Raw genomic sequence first — 20,366 nt, forward strand, 5'->3', positions numbered from 1 at the left:
GGATTCCTCACCTAGGTAACTCTTGCTCTCATTTGAATTTGGTATAGTTTTATTCGGTAATTTAGTTTTCTAGTTTACTTCAATTTAAATAAGTAATTAGTTTAATTAATTATTAGTTTTTAAAATAAAATAAATAAAAATCCAAAAATATATATTTTCTTAATTATTACTTTAAATTAGCTTTTAGAACTAGTTTCGTTAATTTAATAAGTGTCTCTAGGGTTCGATATTCCCGGTCTTCCCATAGCTATTCTACACCCGATAGGTTCACTTGCCTGTTGCTAGTGGTTTGGTTTAGGGTATTCTAGGTTTTTATTACTCGTTGTGCTTGGTCATTATTTGCTAAATTTTTTATATACCACTTTACGCACATTAATAATCATAATTAAATAGATTAGGATATAATTAATTAATCAGTAAGAACCCATTTACTACAACTATAATGTTTTTTTCTTTTTTTTTACTTTAGCCCTCACGACACTTATAAACGTGGAGTTTTATCATATTAATGATCATTAAGATAAGTTTACCTATGAATACTTCATTAATTGCAATTGTAAACTTTCTCTCTCTCTCTCTCTCTCTTTGTAACTTGATTAAAACATTTTAGCTAATTTTCTCTTGAGACATTTGAAAACTTTAATACGAACCAAGAATGATCAATATTCAATAAAAACTAACTCAAAAGTGTAGGAAATATTTATATAAATTATGTATATTTTAGGTTGTATCATCAAGATTTGTCAGTTTAATACGGGTGATTATGTGTTCTGTTATAATGAGGCTTCGAATGCGGAAGCACAAGGAATGTTAGCTCCTACTTGGGAATGACCCTATAAGATAAATACAGTCCTAAGAAAGAGTGCTTAAATGCTAAAAAAACTAGATGGGACACCCGTCCCACGGACTAGGAACGTTGCACAACTTAAAAAGTGTTACATGTAATTTTTATTTTCTAAGTGTAAAAAGTGGTCTGCGTATCACATTTTATTTGAATATATTTCGAGTTCCATTTTATGAATTCATATTGTTCTTGACATAACAAAAAATGATGGAACCATTTCAAGTGGTTTTGGTAAACAGAGGTTCTAGTTACATCATAACAATTATACAAAAGGAACTAAATCGAACATGTACAAAACATATGTTATTCCTCCTCTATGGAGCAGGAGGATCCTGAGTTGCGCCTGAGCCATCAGGGTGAGCAGAGTCTTAAAAACATTGTCTTCAGGATCAATATGAAAGAACTCTCGTTGCACGCCATTTTCTTGTGTGGAAAAATCTTGAATGGCTCCCTACAGTGTGAAAGTTACCTCGTCAAAGGCTTGCAGCTTAACGTTGTACTCCACCTCTATGTCTTCGCCATGCAACTCAAATTCTTAAAATAGATGCTTCTCCTCCACACAATTCACGCCCTCTTCAAATCCAACTTTGCGTCTAGCCTGGGAGGAAGCACGTAGAAGAAGCTCCGCCAAGAAATCACCCAAGTCAGGACCATCCCTGATATGCTCAATAACCTAAAGAGTAGAAAATACAACAGTTAGAGAGGACGAACTCTTCCGCCATAATTTTATATATAAAAAGAAATGTATATTATCTAAGGATGAGCGTGTTACATGAGCCACTTCTTCTCATAAAACTGCTTTTCAGCTTCTTTCTACATCTCACCATGTTCTCTAGCAAGACAAGCATTGTCAGCGGTAAGTTCAACAATAAGCTGGTCTTTCTCTAGCACCTCAGCTTTTAGATGGGTCAAGTCGGCATCATAACTTGTAATCAAATCTCCTTGAGTGGAGACTTGTTGCTCTAAGACAACATTGGATCAAAGGCCTTGGCTAGTTCAGCTTCTTTGGCTCGAGTTTGCTCACGAGCGGCCTCGAGTGTAGCATTCGGTTGTTTGCATGCTGCCTCCCAAGCCTTGGCAGCTGCATCATGCCTTTCCTTCTCCGCCTAAAGGGCAGTCTCGGCATTCGCAAGTTTCCACTTCGCGGTGTTAGCTTCATGTAGGTACTTCCCGTTCTCCTCTTTGAGCGCCTTCATTGAGTCTTTGGAAGACCCCCACTTTTCTCCCATGGACATCCATTCCCTGTAAATATCTTGCCCAGGGGAAACCAAATTGGCGAGATTATGGGTAAAATCATCTGCAAGATCGAATCCTAGATGTCAGGGTCGGAAAGCAGGCTCAGCGGGCGGGACACTGGTAGTTACAAATGTAACATCATGTAAAATTCGAGTTCAAAATGTCAAAAAGACAAAGTTAAGGGACTAAATTTGCCAAAATTCAAGCCTGAGGGTTAAAAATAAAAATTATGTTTTCCTGGCCCATCGCGCTACGCGATGGATCATAAGAGAGACCCATCGCGTACCGCGATGGGGCGTCTTACAGCGAGACGCGTGGCCTGCCACGTGGCCACATGTGGCACACCGGTCGCCATGTGTTCCGTTGCGTGGCCACACGTGGCACGTCTTCCGCCACGTGGTGACACGTGGCAGACCTACGTTGTGACTGGCCAGGGCTACGTCACGGTACGCGACGGGTGCCCAGTAGGCCGTCGCGTCCCGCAATGGGACACCAGATTTTGTCTATAAATAGCAAGGTCGAGATCTCAGTCCATGCACACCAAAACCTGCTCTCTCACTTCTCTCTAACATCTCTTTAGATTATATAAACCATACCCTCGCTCCATCTCGAAATTCGTGCCATAATTCCTCGATAAGCGTGTCTCGATTCATCGTTTTCCGTGTTCGTTCCCTCGAAGTTCGTGCCACCCTCCACCCACATATAACCAAGAAGGTGTTTGTTATCATGGCGATGAGTCTCGATAAGCGGGCCAACGAGTGTTGAAGATTGGTGATATCGTTTGGCGACGAAGAGGGATGTTGATCAAGACGACAAAGGAGACCAAGTGGCGTTGAAGTGCTACTAGAATTCCTAGGGTTTCTAAAACGCCAACAAGGTAGGCGTAACGACAATTGAGTACAATAAAATATTCTTATAAAGGCTTAAACCTTAAGTCGAGGTTATACTCGATACCTTGATAAAGGAAAATAAAACATAACAAAGAAAGAAACAAAAATAAGAATATGAGTATTGATAAATATATATGTGTGTAAGTATATATTCTTTGTTATGAAAATATTATATAAGTGATAATGATTATTCTTAAATAATAAAATAATACGTTTCTTAGAGAAGAAGAAACGTCGGGTTTTAAAAATAAACTAAAGGTTTATAAATTACTTTTTAACTAAAGGTTTTAAAGTAAAAGAGATTTCGAACTAAAGGTTCATCGAGGTAAAGTTTATAAAACAAGACTAAAGGTCTTAAGCCGGATTGTATATCCTACTAACAAATAGTTATACTCGTACTATAAGTGCGAGATAGCAATGGAAAGACCCTCGGACGGTGTTTGAAGCCGATCCCAAAGTGAAAAGGTGAATACGCACCCAAACTTTTACAAACTTATTTTAAAACAACTCAAATATGTTATATGAAAATTATTTACAAGGAACTACGTGTTCCTAAAACCGTTATAAATAAGGGTATAAGCCTAGCCATCAAGCTGTAGTATACGTTTGTCTGGATCCTTACATATGTGGTAGGACACGGTGGGCACATCGCACCACGCCTGGTCGTAGGACGCTTTCCTGCAGGAAGCACGACCATGTGTATACATACGGGTACTTAACTAAGTCGAACGCTGCGGTGTTTACTGAGGTGACCTAGTGTAGAGACTTGAATTTATAAATGTGTTGTTTTAACTTTGTTATTCCTAAGCCACGATGGGCCGAGGCAGGCGTAGTCTCGAGGGGTAATAAAGTAAAAGTAAATATTTTAGCGTCGGCATATTCACCAGCATTCGTTGCTGACGTATTTTATTTACATTTTGCAGGTGACCAAAACTAGCGCTTGGAGGAACGGAGTGTTTTAACTATATCCGATGGCTCGGATCCTTTTTATTAAAATGAATGGTGGTTTTGTAATTATAAAACAAGTAATCTTTTAAACTTAATCGGGAATCTTTTAAAATCCCGACTTTTGTGTATGTAAATATTTACAACTTTAATCCACATGTTTATTAGTCTTCCACTAACTAAACGTAACTCTGATTTTATTTCCATTGTGGTACCAACATAGACGTCACACTCCTAGGCCGTAGTTTGTGGTGTGACAAGTGTTGGTATCAGAGCCATCTATTTTATTTCCATTGTGGTACCAACATAGACGTTACACAATCTTTTTTAGAATCAATTGAAAAACTAAACATATTATTTAAAGGAGAATTTCCTTTGCAATTAAGATGGACTGGACGTTTGAATCAATTGAATCAAAAAATGATGAATAATATCCAGATATACGGTCTCCTGGTTAGCCTCATAAATGTAAGAAATATTACTATATCCTATATTCAAAGGAAAGAAATGAATCTGGATATAATGAGGAGACGTTTAAATCTTACACAAGCTTCGATCCAAGTATAGGAAATAATTGTTTATTTGTTTTAGGGATAAGATAGGCTGGTAACCTTTTCTTTCCCTCCACATTCTAAACCACCCACAATAATATATGTCATTCAAGACCCATATGAAGAACTATGTGCGCATGGCTAAAGAGGCTGGTAAGGGGGGGCAGTAACATTGCAAGGATTCAAAACACACTCACTTGATAAGATCAAAGTCTTGTCACCATATGTTCCACACAAAGATTTTGCAGAAACAAAAAGTTGTTGTGGGCCTGGACAAGGATAGGAAGTGACTTCGGGTCACGGGGTCAGGGCTTCATGCATCCCAGAACAACATCAACGAGGGTGTATAACACAGTACCCTCAGTTGAATATCAAATAAAAAAAATTATAAAGGTTACAAAAATTATAATAAATTAAACTTTAATACTCACATCCATCCGTCTTAACGTAGAAACGGTCAAATTCTGATAAAGGCCACGGACGACTCATTCCATCCCACACTAACGCAGATTCTGGTATGAAGGGCATGGGCTTCGGTATGTGGGTCAAGTTGATAAACCATGGATGGTTGATGTAAGAAGCAAGATGTAAGTCATGTAGTTTCTTAGAGAGTGGGCGGATGGCCAACTTGATTGGAACCGCGTCTTCACGAATACATAAGAACTTGGTACGCCATTCATGAGCCCTACGGGGAGGCTCTGTCACTATCACACCTTTTTCAGTAGAGGTGCAGTTATACCAACTGTTCCGTCCCTGCATCTTGTAAAAAACGGAGAACTTGTCGACCGCCGGAACAATACCCGGCAACAAAACTCAAAATGGAAAATCATCATCAAGCCAAACTTATGAATCTAGGATAGGTGAATGTTATTTACAATCAAAAGGATTCCAAAATTTTGGTAATCAGCAAACGCAGGTTGTCGGTCGTGAAATTTTCGGCATAAAGAGCCATCTTTCCTGCCGGAGGTTTATCGGAGGTAGAACCAACAGCAGGGAGCTTGGTTCCCACTCGGGTGCAAGCCCGTAACCTTTAACGGTATCCAAATAATGTTTTCCTTTCAATTAATCGCTATACGATCAATCGTGGGGGGTGATTTTTTTTCTATCACCACCACCCATCAAGAAATTTGAAAGAGATTTGTTGCAGAAAGCTATTGTGGAAGAATTAGGGTTACAAAACATAGAAACACAGTAACACCGGGGAAGAGAGAAATGTTGAAGGAGATGAAAGAATTGAGAAGTGTAAGGAGTGGAATAGAATTTCTCATATTTATACCCATCGCAGTTAATGCGATAGGAATGTGTAAGAGGAGAGGGAAAATGATGGTCAAATAGAAGAGTGCCACGTCTGAAAGGAAAAGCAAAAAAGGGACGGAACAGTTTTAAAACTGTCGTCAAACATCTGCAAAGCTTCGAAATAGATGCCTAACACTTTTAGAGCAGACCTGTTACGTCCTAGCCTCAATACTTATCATAATCCTCTTATTAGGATTATGGACAAAATCTCGTCGAGGAGGGCATTCATAAATAACTTCACCCCAAAGAACACTAAGTCCAAAAGTCCAGCTGCATAAGCGACACATGGAAGAAACACCGGACTAGGGGTACTTATAGAGGTAGGGTCAGGAAAAGACCCGACCCTTGACCCACTTAACACTTCCACGGGTCACCCATAGTACCCGCGGGAGTCGTCTGCCAATAATTAGGAATTCTAAAAACCACTTAGGCATCCGCAGGCGGAAGAGTAAGCAAGTGGGAGAACATTCTTCTGAAAACTGGTGGGAAGAACCCGTAGGAAGATGGAAGAATGACTTCACATAAGAAAGCGAGTGATAACCAAAAGATTCTTCGATAGTGATGTTTACCTCCTCAATAGAGAGCATGTGACGATTAACCAATAAGCAGGAGCCAGTTGGATATTCTCCAACGGCATAGCACATGACCAGCTGGTGCTTCCTATTAAAATCGGTCATGTGTCCTTTCAGGTGAGTGGGAGCATCTTTTGGATAGCGACAACCCAACTAACCTCATTCCCTCAACCCAACCATAAATACTCTCTCAATCATCATCAGGTATTCATTCACAACTCTCATATTACGTCAATCACCATGTCCTTCCCATAACGAGCTCACGATAGTTCGTTTTGCAGGATACGAATCCGGATCTAGTTTGACTCTCAACTCAATTAACCTAGTTTCACATGTTAACCCTTTCCCGATGGAAATATAGATCTAACCTGTTACAGTTTGGATCCTTGTTTCGTCACCAGGAAACCACAAGTATCATTTACAATTGAAATTAGTTTGATAGTAATTGTTTCATAACTCAATTAAGTTGTTGCAGTTCTTCAAAAAATCAAAAAGCACCATTTACTATCGAAGTTTAATTTTTTATTTTAATTAATCTGGTAGCACTTGTTTATTCATTCATCATATGTAGCCACTGATTAGTTTTATTTGATTTTAATTTACAAATTAGTTTAATTTGGGATGGGAAAGAATCCGAACCGGCAAACTCAAAACATTCTTGAAGAAATTGTATTTACCCCCTAACTGCTTCAACCAAGCCCTAACACCATTCCTTTCTGGATTACTGTTGTGCTAGTTTCTTGCATCAATATACCAAGGACCATCCAAATCATCAGCATCTAAAACCCTAAGCAACATAACAATAGTGGGAGCGTGATTTTACTTCAAAAGAGTTTTAGAGACTTTTAATAAAAAAAAATACAGTCTTGAGTGTAAGTTTACGCGGCATAGCTCGATAGTCATTTTCCCCTATTATGCATAAGAATTGGAATTTGGGTGAATGCTTTAAAATTTGGAAGGAGATATACGAAGAGACGCGAGACGCAAGCTGCATACATGTAAAGCATATGGACGCAATTGGGAAATCATAAAAGGACATAAAAGTTTTTTCAGTTATTTTTCAAACGGAAATTAGATAGTGAGACGCCAAGTGATCCTGCTCCAAAACCACAAGGACGCAAACAGTTTATTTTTTAAAGAAGCCACAAGTGGTTCCCGCCCAAAACCACAATGACATAAACTGCTATTTACTCTATATTAAACAATATTGAAAATTGACAAAATAAAGATTGTACACAAAAGTTTACATTTGAATAAGTTTCATTTATAAAAAAGTCTTAAAAATTCTTTTATTTCTTCCTACCAAGATATACCACTAATTATAGTTGTACAAATAATGAATTTTGTTTTACTAGATATTAACTAAATTAAAGTATTGAATAGTTTCCTTTTGTGGAAAATGAGATTGTATTAAGTGGGTTAAAATTGAAGTTAGAGAGATGTAGACCATCTTGCACTAAACTAAATTCATACTTCTTTTTAAAATAAACATAATGTAAAATTATTGACCCTAACTACCGTAAAAGTCGCCGATTATCCCCAACTAAAATAGTTGAGATAAGTCATCCAAAGACTTCACTTTAAAAAGAGGAGGTTTTGGATTCAAGTCACAATTGTAATAAAATAAATAAATAAATAAATAAAGGTTCCAGGTTGGGTCAGAAGATTTTCTCATATATTGCGGTTTTCTTCTAAGGATGAAATGATGATTAGGTGAGTCAGTGGTCCGTCAATATTCCAAATGACTGTTAAAAAAACTACCGTAGAAGCTTGTGTCATTTTGGCTAATAACACATGTTATTTATTTCTACCAAATTAAAAGGGGTGGCGACGCAACTTGTTGCCTGCTTACCTGCCTCTTTATTGTAATTGAATCATTTTATTTGAAATGAAATACAAAAAATATGGGTTTGAATAGTAAATGGTAGGTAAAAAAAGGTGCCTTAATAATGCTGAAGGTATTGCCATGGTTATGTGTAGTGTTGTATTTGGAATAAAGGAAAATATAAATAAATAATAAACCATTTAAAGCAAGACACAAAGAATCGATGCTTTGTTGTCCGAAGTTAACAAGCAAATTACTTAATACTTGGAGTTGAACCCACCCACACTTGTGCTTCTGCCATATATACAGAAAGCCACCCAGCAACTACCTTAACCTTAATTTGTTCACAAGATAAATCTCCTTTTCAAGCAACCAATCTAAGTTGTGTGATATGTCTTCAATAGCACTAGAAAGGTATCTCTCTCACTCTTTCGTTTGCTCTACAAACTCCAATTTTTTCATCTTGCAATGTTTTCAATTTAACTATCAAACCGTTTATCAGTGACTTGCATTGAACAACACATAAATACACATACATAGAACAAGAAGTGAGGATTGGAAAATAAGAGAATGGGGGTAATCATGCCTCTTGTAATGGATTGGGGTAAAAAAACACACACACACACGACTTGATTCCAATACAACACGAATTTGATTTAAAAAGCGTAGAAAGCAAAAAGGTCATGACACGTGTACATGAGAGACTAAATGATGAGGGGCATTTGTGCCAATTTATGTGCATATGTCACAAGTTTATAACACATCAACAACACAATGTAAAATAGTACAACCGTACCCTCTTAGTTCGTAATCAATACCCATTTCAAACCTTGGCAGTTGGCTCACATCCACCGTATAAATTCACTGCATGTATCTGCATCGTTTACAATGAGATAACTGCAGCGTGTAACGATATAACCTCAAAGTTATATCGCACGTTATGTTACATCTTTTATCTTAAATATCATTTCAATAAATGCGTCAATTACTCATATTAAAGAGAATATAATGTTTGATTTTATGTTATAAGTTTTATACATATAGTTATGTATATATAAGTATTTGAGCTTAAAAGGTTAGATAAAACTTATATTTAATTAAGAAAATGTCTACACAAACCGCTATTTGATATGTTTACAATATCATCATCCTCGTACTCGGTAAATCCCACCAATAGCAAAGTTATGGTAGGGTCTGAGGTTGATAAGTTTACAATGATGTCTACATATCAGAAGGATGCGTCCAATTATTTGGGTATAGTTGGTCTCCGACGAGTTGTTGACGTGATAGTAACTAAAATGATATTTTTCCAAATCTCGATAACTAAAATATAACTTTTTAAGTGAATTTGTTGTAGTAATAGTTTTGATTATATAATAACTTATTACAATGTGAACTTTGAGTACATAATTTAAAAACACGTGTAATTGGAGTTTGATCCTTTTATTTGAAATATGAATGAATATTGAGTGTAATTTAAATTTACAAATCTACCTTCACATACTACTCTAGACTAGAATCAAACATGTAGGTGTTACATATGTTCTTATATATTCAAACTACTTGACTATTATATTTCAACAGCTCAAAGCCATTAGAGATGAATGAAAGTGAGTACGTATTGGTTGAAATCCCCAATAATATTCATGACAACAATAGCGTAGCCAGGGAGTGGGTTGACTGCCTTACACGCAAGGAGACCACCAATAGCTCCAAACGTGAACGACATATCGAAAAAGTACCAGCATTACTCTTAAAAGGCGAGAAAGTTCGTAAAAATAGCGAGTGCTACCAGCCTGCCGTGGTCTCACTTGGCCCGTACCACCATGGCCGACCCGATCTTGCTCAAGCCGAGAAGTACAAGCTCATAACACTAGAAGAGTATAGTTCAAGCACCGGAAAAACCGTAGATGAATTATATAACAAAGTATTTGAGGTGGTACATGATGCCAGAAAGTGTTATATTGATGGCTATGTTGATTCTTACACTGATGAGGAATTTAGTCACATGATGTTGCGCGATGCTTGTTTTGTTTTGTTCTATATCGAAAGCCTATCGTGTAGACATGATATTATATTTTTAAATGCTGATCACCTAGGCGCAATAGGAGTTATAAACATATCGCGTGATATTTTGTTACTAGAGAACCAGATCCCTTTTGTAGTACTGGAAGTTTTGTTGAAGTTGAAGTTTCCGGATGATAAAGGCGAGGATATCCTGAACGGATTCTTTAACTACTTAAACTACGGCGAGGTGATGATCAAGAGGGATAAAAAGGTGTTGGAACATACACGGCAACCACTTCATCTTCTTGAGCTTTACAGGTAGAGATGTAAACGCGCAATACCGAGCTCGAGCTCGAGCTCAACTCTTTTAACTTACTCGGCTTCTTGTTTTTCAACTTGGCTAATCTATTATTTATTATTTAATGTATACACAATTTTTATTATTTATATATATAGTTTTTATATATAACATATATATTATATTATTTACTTGTTTAATTTTTTATATATACTATCTACTATTTTTTAAATATATTAAATAAAAATTATTTAAATATTAAGCACCTTTAGGCTAACAAGGTAACTCGAGCTCGATAAGTATGTGAAGCTCTGACTTGGCTCGTTTATTAAATAACACTATTTCATGTCACGGCTCATATAAGCTTGTTGCAAATCAAGGTTTTGGTAATCTAGGAGCTTGACTCATTTACACCCTATACGCAGATCTTATTTCGTCTCGCTTTCAGCTTCTTTTGTGCATTCATTGTCGTTTGCTCTTCATTAATCTAAAATGTCGAGCATGGAGCAAGCTCAAAGTATAGAGTTGAAAACACGCGAAAATTATAATTATGTAAAACTAAGCCGATCGTTTGCTTCAGTAACACAACTCAAAGGTAGATGGATTTACCTGAAATGTACATCCGATGAGTCAACGAGTGATATGGAATTCAAGTCGTATCGATGGTCGGGTGAGTTCAAGCTTGCACTTAGAGCAGTGTCCGCGTATACAAAAGCTATTTACCTCAACATGATCGCGTATGAGATGTCCCCACATAACCCAAACGACTTTCGGGTTTCCACTTATCTTCGAGTAATGAAATCGTTAATCACTCAACGTGAAGTGTGAAGGAGTTGCGGCTTAATAATATCTTGGTTCATAGTCTTGGTGGTGACGAAGAAGTGGCAAAGATGTACGATGAGATCGAAGTCCCGGCTGTTAATCTTTACATGTTTCATCATATCAGGCAAGAGATAGACAAGCTCCATGATAGCAAGTATAAGACATGGGTAGCGGAATTGATTACCGACTACTTTGGTAGTCCATGGAAGGTGGCGGGTTCGTTGGTGGCTACTGCTATAATGGTCACTAATTTTGTGCAGACTTACTTCACGATCAACCCATCGCAATGATGACTCCATATGCATGGTTTAAACTTGCAGCAACACCTGCTAAATTTGAATTTAATTTATTTGATCAAGTCAAGAATAGATGACTTCATATTGAAATGTTTTAAACTTCAACTCCATTTACGTATAAACAAGAGTATGTTTTAATACAATAATCATTAATTTTATTGCATCTAACACAAACCAAACTACATCTGGATAACGGGTAAGCGAGCAACAAGCTGCGCCGCAATGTAGACCACCTTCTGCACCCGTTCCAAGAAGCGAACCGCCTCGGGGGCTAGAGATCCAAATGTGTCGAAGGCAAATGGAATGAACACGTGCTGATTCTCCAAACACGCTGCCTCATGCTTAGCAACCTTCCTAGATTCCGCCCTCAAAACCGCCTGTCTCGGAATGAAACCACTGTCTCTCAGCCCCACCAATGGTGACACCCCAGTGAGGTCGACATATGCATGCTTACCCCCTGCCCATCCAAACACAAGAACGTCCGCAGAACGCAGTGTAGATCTTCCCTCTCTCGGATCAGTCAGAAAGTTAACAGGTGCCTCTTTTTTTGCTGAGATCCCGGCACGCCTAAGCACATCCAATAAGACATCTCTAACCCAGTCGTGACGATACTTGAACCCCGGTAATTCCTTACAGTGGAGGGCGTGCTCATCAAATTTATCCAAACAGGCTTTTTTACAAATGGGACATGATTCATTTGGAGAGAAAATAGGAATCATGAGCCGGTATCTAATGATGGCTCTGTATTCAACTGCAGACATTCGTTGCCCAAGACCTTTAATGGACACAACAGTAAAAAAATCTTGGGCATGAGCCCCAACTAGGGTTAAGCTTGTGTTTGCCGAGAAGCATTAGTGCTCCCGATTTTTCGCCAACACGCTAAATATGTGTCTGCAAAAAAATGCCAAAAAAATGAAAAAGAATATAAAACCATAAAATTATAAGCCAAGTAAACGTGGATTGTTTAGGTAGAATAAGTAAAATTATCTTTCATGAGTTTAGTTTTTAGAATGTGATCTGACTATTTTGGAATGATACCTTAAGTATATGAACCTTCAACTTTATCCTTAACTCACAACGTGTTCACACTTGTCGGTATCAGGAAAATGGATGAAACAAAGTATTCAAACTAAGCTTCTTTACCATATGAGATAATAGCTTACAAAAGGTTACATAACTAAATTATAAATACTAACCTTCAATGTATATCCTAAAAAGAACTTACCACATTGTGTCCTGTATAAATTACGTGGCCGTCTTGATCACTGCACTCTGAATATGTAACTTGAATTGAAAAGCCCATCGATTCAAGCATTTAGAATTCATTCATTCAATTCAACAAAACATGATTCTACTATTGATTGTTGCAAAATCTGAAGACAGTTATTTCACAATTAGAATTAGTAAATTAAATTGTTATTAAATTCCAAAGCTGATAAAGAACTAGAAGAAATGATGGGAGAATAAACTAAGAGTACGAAAAAGTCAAACATTCTAACAATATTCCATTCGTGACTAGACATTCCCCCTGCTAGTTTATAACTAGCGATGGCTTCAATAGATCCTTTAGGTCATTGGGCTTCTTATGGGCTTGGTAGGATAGGCCCATTAGTATGGGTCATAACAAAATCATTCTCAAATGCATGAGTTCCATTGTCTACTTTCATAAGCAAGCTTACCTTATACTTATAATATATTTTCAAAATCAAATATTACAAATAACGAAAACAGACAAAACAATTTTGAACACAAAAGTTAACATTTGAATAAGTTTCATTCATCCAAAAAGTTTTAAATAATTCATATATTACAAATTATAGTTTTATAGTTAATGTGTTTTTACTAGATACTATATATTTTTGAGTGTTGAATAGTTTCTTTTTGTGCAATATGAGATTGTATTCAAGTAGAATAAAATTAAGTTAGAGATGAAGAGTTTCTTGCACTTAATTAAATCTATAGTTTAAGATGATTGTAATGTAAAAGTATTGACCATAACTACCTTAAAAGTCTATGTCATCTTGGCCTAATGACGAGGACAATAAGAATCAAGTCTAAACTTTTATTGTATTGATTATTAAGTTGTGAATACTTGATTACAAATAACCCTATTTATAACTATACAATTACTTGTTAGACAAAAATATGAGAAAAACTAACTCAAAAACCCCATAGTTTTGTAAGTACGACAACTAGGTCCCCGCACTTACACAAGATTACACTAACAATCACCCCCAAATCTTGTGACACCGATGAAGCTTCGCATCTTATTAAACTTCAACCATGGCAATGCTTTTGAAAGGATATTTGCTCTTTGTAAATCTCCACTGACATGCTCCACCTTGATTTGTTCTCTCTCGATGCACCCCCGAATGAAATGGTACCGTGTGTTGATGTGCTTGCTTCTCCCGTAAAAAACCAGGCTCTTCATCAAGGCGATAGTCGATGAATTATCCACCTTCAACGTCACGATTTCCTCATTTTCTTCAGTCATCTCTGACAACAAACCCCGAAACCATAAGGCTTGACATGCAGCCAATGTAGCTGCCATGAATTCAGCTTCACACGATGATAACGCCACCGTTCCTTGTTTCTGAGAAATCCATGATATAGGTGATGCACCATAGTAGAAAATCAAACCTGATGCACTCCGACCATCATCCATATCTACCGCATAACTACTATCACTATACCCATGCAACATATTGTTTCTGCCTCTCGAGTAAGTAATACCAAAGTCTAGTGAAACTCTTAGATATCGGAGAATATATTTAACTGCTTGAGTGTGAGCCTGAGTTGGTGATTACATGAATCGACTCGCATAACCAACCGAGTAGCTCAAATCGGGTCTTGTTTGAGTTAAATACCGCAAGCTTCCGATTATTTTCCTATAACAGGTCGGATCTACCTTCGGATTCTCACATTCCTTAAACAACTTTAAGCATGGTTCCATCTGAAATCGAGTCGAGTTGCACTCCCAAAGATTTGCTTCTTTTAGGATCTTTGTTGCATAACCACTTTGCTTTAACGTTATCCCACAATCTCTTTGCTTCACTTCGATCCTGAGACAATAATGCAACAACCCGAGGTCACTCATCTCGAACCTTGACTCCATTTGTCTTTTGAAATTTGAAATTTCTTGCACATTTGTACATGTGACTATCAAATCATCCACATAAACTCCAACGAGTAGTAGCTATGACCGGAACACCCTTTGTAAACCGCTTGTTCTTGTTTACATCGAGTGAAACCAATTTCCTTTAACGACCGGTCTAGTTAAGTATTCCACGCCCTGGGTGCTTGGCGTATACCATATAAAGCTTTAGCCAACTTGTACACTTTTCTTTCTTAACCTTTCTTAACGAACCCATCTGGTTGAAATACGTACATCTCTTCTTTCAAATCACCATGAAGAAACGCGGATTTTACATCCAAGTGATGCACTTCCCAACCTCGGTTTGCTGCTAAAGTGAGTAAAAGTACGGTTTCGATTCTCGCCACTAACGCGAACACCTCTTCGAAATTGATCCCATAATTCTGAACATACCCTTTAGCTACGAGAAGGGCCTTGTACTTGGTTATTTTCCCGGCTTCATCTCTTTTGATTTTATAGACCCACTTGAAACCCATCGGTTTTACTTTGGGTGGTGCTTTGACTAACCGCCATGTCTTGTTTCTTTCAATAGACTCGATCTCGGCTTTCATTGCTATTCTCCAATGTTTTTCATTATTCGTTTCTCGAAAATTTACCGGTTCGTCATCGAATAATAATAGGAGATTTACCTTGTCGGTTGTTGGTTCTTGCTCGGCGGGTGCCGGTATACCTTCAACCAGAAAGTTGCTAAATTTCGTGGGTAAAACCGTCTTTCGAGTAGTTCGACGCGGCTAGATAACTTGTAACGGTTCTTCGATTAGGCCAGCGATGGGCCTAGTCGAGCTTACAGGTGGGCTGCCACCTTCTGAACTTGACGACTCAGTTCCGTTTTTAATACGAACCAACTCACCGGTATCATGTCGGTCTATGGACCCGGTGTCAAACCCGATTGTCACCTGCTCCGATTCGGGTTCAATATCACACCTAACAATAAACTCGGTCCATTCAGGACCCTTTTCGCCCTCTTGTTTGTCAAGATCAGCCAAGGCGCACCATTTACACTCGTCAAACTTGACATCCCGCGTAACGTGTACTTGCCTTTTGATCGGATCAAATATACGGTAGACTTTTGTTCCAGGTTGAGTACCTAAGTGAACCATCACAATGCTTCGGTCGTCTAATTTCTTTTGACCTATACCAAGGACTTTTGCATACCCCTTGCATCTGAACACTTTAATGTGTGAAATGTTCGGTTTTCTTCCTTTAAAACACTCATACGGAGTCGAATCCTTCAAAGATTTTATTGGTGACCGGTTTAGTAAATAAACCGAGTGATGAACCGCTTCTCCCGATAGGTCTTGTGGTAGAGACATCACCTTTAACAAAATTCGAGTCGTACCAAGTATGGTTCGGTTTCTTCTTTCAACCACCCCGTTTTGATGTGGGGTGTGCGGAGCCGTAAACTGATGTGCCACACCTATACTTGATAAGTAATCTTACAACACATGGGATGTAAACTCATCCCCGTTTTTGGTTCGTATGGTTTTGAGTTTCTTGCCCGTTTCATTTTTCACCTTTTTCACGAAATCAATGTGTGAGCCCGCAACTTGGTCTTTCGCCTTTATCGTGAAAACCCACATATAGCGGGTGTACTCATCAATAACAAGCAAAAAGTATCGGTTTCCACCATGTGTCTCGGGAGTAATCGCCGCCACAAAAATCGGAATAAACGATCTCGAGCGGTACCTTTGCACGATAATTAGATTCTTTCAAAATAATCGATCTTGTTTTTTTGCCTAGCATACATGCATCACAAATTTGCATTGGGTGTTCGATTCTTGGCACTCCATCCGCGAGTTTTGAGAGACCCGAATGGCATCGAAATTCAAATTCCCCAATCGAACATGCCATATCCATGCAAGATTTTGCAAATTAACTTCTAAGCAAACCGTAGAAACAACCTTTAAATTAATTTTATAGACTCGGTTAAAAGATCGTGGTACCTTGATTAGGCGCCTTCCATCTTGTTCGAATATCCATAAGATACCGTCTTGGATCCCGATCTTAAACCCTCCTTCGTCTAATTACCCTAGACTTATACTATTATTTTTGAGAGATGGAATAAAATAAACATCACTCAAGGCACGTTGTTCTCCCCGTTGATCGTTTACTACTATCGTGCCTCGACCTTCGATTTCAACACACGAACCATCACCAAAACTTACTTTACCGATCTTGTTGCGATCGATGTTGGAAAACCATTCCGGATTTCCCGTCATGTGGTTACCCGCCCCGTTATCAAGAATCCATGTGTTTTTATCACATGGGGTTGAAGCATATTGCTTCGGATCAATCCGATCTTCTTTTTGAAAAATGACATCTTCCTTACTCCGAGCTACCGTCATCATGTTTAGAACCGGTCTGCCATCTTGAGCGAGTTTACTTTGATCGACATTATCCTTCCTTCGGTTAGGACATGATGTGGCAAAGTCCTAGTTCATCACACCGATAACATTTAATCTTTGACCGATCCTTCTTCACCCGGGGTTTCTTTCTTTTCCTGATTCGCAACCTTACCTTTCCACTTTTTCTTTTGACTCGATTTGATTTCCTTCTTGCATTTCCCATGACGCCTTTCTTGATTGCGTTTTGCTTTCCATTCTTCATATGTATATAGGAGTTGTTCCTGCTTACCGGACACGGGTTTGTCTTCATCTCCAGATCGTTCCTCAAACGCTTTTAGGTGTCCAACAGCTTCATGGAACATCATGGTCTTTATATCGACAAATTATTCAATGGTAGCAACAATCGCTATATACCTCTTTCTCGGAACGGACTTCAAAAGCTTTCTCACAGGGGTCTTTTCTTCAAACGGTTCTCCAAGATTGCTTGCTTTGGAAGCTATTTGGCTTATCTTGGTCGAGAAGTCATCAATCATGTCTATTTCTTTCATCTTCAGTACATCGAACTCATGTTGAAGAGACTTAATACGCGCTTCTCAAACCCTACCAACCCCAATGAAACGAGTCTTGAGTGCATCTCATATCTCTTTTTGCGGTGGAAAGGTGAGCCACTTGCATCTGGCTTGATAAAGGTACACAATCGCTAACCCGTCTAACTTCGAGTCAACCGTCATTCCCGTTCTTGGTTCGATAGCCTCCAACAACCCTTGAACCTTAAATATGGCCTTGATTTTCATTGTCCAAATCGTATAATTAATGGACGTGAGAATCGGAAACTGAATCGGTATGGAACTCAGTTCTTTGGGAAAACCGACTTGATTACTTGGCCTGTCTCCCATTTTTCTTCCTGTTCGTTGGTACTTAAATTGAAATCTTAGATCAATATTCTTTGAACCAAAAATTTAATCAACAAGATAAACTTGTAATCTTCTCTGCAAAACTTGAATGATTAGTAAAAAAAATCAAAATACTTTTCTTGAGGGAAACGTTTCCTGTCCGCAAAAAATCCTTTTGATCTTTTTACCAAACTTTTTTGTTTCAAGAGTCAAAACCCTTTTGACTTTTGTGACTCCTCACAAAACCCAATACCCAATCAAATTCAGTGAAACAAAAATTGTCATTGCCAAGGAAAAACCAACGGATTCTCCAAATCACTTCGTCAGACTAGAATAACAACTTCTCTTCCGACCGACCTGACACTGTCGTTAAAAGCCTGCACAAAAGTAGTCGAAATTATGGGTTTTCTCCTCGTCAAAACAGAACCCAGTTCCTGTTCTCAGCCGTCGGAATCCAACACACCGGTCACCGGAATCTTGTTCTTTGCCGCTGACTCTTGATCTCCGATCACCACCGTCACAAGCTCTTGCGTTGTTTCACCGTATTTACATGCCGAATCTTCTTGATCGGTAATCCTCGTCGACGATTTTAGAACCTTAACCGTAGCTCTGATACTAATTTCAGACAATAAGATTCAAGTCTAAACCTTTGTTGTATTGATTATTAAGATGTGAATACTCGATTACAAATAACCCTATTTATAACCATGCAATTACTTGTTAGACAAGAATAGGAGAAAAACTAACTAAAAAACCCCCTAGGTTTGTAAATACGACAACTAGGTCCCCGCACTTACGCAAGATTACACTAACAAATGACACCGACCTGTTATATATTTCCATCAAGTTGATGTGGGTTTGAGTCCTAAAAAGTAGGTGTTGCTACAACAAATAAGTGGGTTAGATGTGGTTTAGATAACTCTAGATGTTGATAGCTTGATCATTTCCTACACACAGAAACAACCATGAGTTCAACGGAGGAGGGGGTCTCCTCCGATCAACCTCTAACGAAAAAATCAGTTAATTTGTTCTTTGAGAGAGTTGATCGATAGAGGGAGTGAGTATTTGGAGGAGTTTGAAAGTGTGAGATGGAATGAATATAGTGGGGGTGAGTGTTCAAGCACAACTCACTCGTTTGAACGGGAAGGTCATATCCTAACCTTCTTGAGCTGCGGGTTTATGTCTTACCATTTTGGTGAAAATTCCTTTCACCTTTTAATTGGAGGATACTCATCCAATAACATGTCACTATCTCAGACCATAAAGTGGTCAACTATGAGAAATATTTTTCACGTCCCATCATAGGGTGAGGAAGTGATCGACGCGGAAGCGATCGAGCTTTTGAAGTGCTTGAGCCAAAGCATTTGCGGTAGCTTTAGCTTTGGAGATTTGGGCTAGCCACGCCATTGGTAGGTAATCGGTTAGTAAATTTTGATGGGTTTGTCCTTAGAAAAAAAATGGAAAAAAAAAGAAAAAGATAAAGAGGTGCCTTAATAATGCTAAAAAGTAGATGCTTCTATATGACACCGTGAATATGGTATTACTATGGTTAAGTGAAGCGTTGTATTTGGAATAAGAAAATCATATAAAAGCAAGAGACGAAGAATCTATGCTTTGTTGTCCAAATTTTACAAGCAAATTATTTATTCTTGGACCTTGCTTGCCACCCACGCTTTTGCTTCCTCTTTATATACAGTCACTTACCCACCACCTACCTTAAGCTAAATTTGTTCACAAGATCACTTCTCCATTTCAAGTAACCAATTCAAGTCACGTCTACAATAGCACTAGAAAGGTATCTCTCTCACTCTTTTGTCTGAAAACTCCATTTTTTTCATCTAGCTATGTTTTCAATCAAACTATCAAACCGGTAACTTGCATTGAACAACACATAAATACACATACACATAGAACAAGAAAGTAAGGATTGGAAAAATAAGAGAATAGGGTAATTATGCATCGCATTATAATGGGTTCGGGTAAAAAATTCACACCCGCGTACACATGTCAATTCCGCTACAAAGCGAATTTGATTTAAAAAGCGTAGAAAACAAAAAGGTCACGGCACATTATCAGTGACACAAAATGGTGAGAGGTATTTGTGCCATATATGCACACATGTAACAAGTTTAAGGCTTGTAGACAACACATTGTATAATGGTACAACCACACCTTCTTAGTTCATAATCAATAGTACTCGTTTCAGACCTTAAGCACACATCCACTATATAGATTCACTAATCATAAATCTGCACCTTTTAAATATAGATAATAGCTAGGTAGCACGGAACGGGTACGGGATCAGGATACGGGGACGTTACGGGTACGGAAAATGACAAAAACCAGAAATTCAAGATACGGGTACGGAAAGGGTACGACAAAAAAAATATAA

The 20,366-nt window shown here is 38.1% G+C and overlaps 1 pseudogene; it reads left to right on the forward strand.

Annotated features, from left to right (window-relative positions):
- The first annotated feature begins 9,729 nt into the window (after positions 1–9,729).
- LOC143633799 (UPF0481 protein At3g47200-like) lies at positions 9,730–11,580 on the forward strand (annotated as a pseudogene).
- The last annotated feature ends 8,786 nt before the right edge of the window (positions 11,581–20,366 follow it).

Source organism: Bidens hawaiensis, unplaced genomic scaffold, assembly GCF_021521415.1.
Source record: "Bidens hawaiensis isolate Kalapana, Puna unplaced genomic scaffold, B.hawaiensis_p1.1 tig00006907_1, whole genome shotgun sequence".
NCBI classification, from domain to species: Eukaryota; Viridiplantae; Streptophyta; class Magnoliopsida; order Asterales; family Asteraceae; genus Bidens; species Bidens hawaiensis.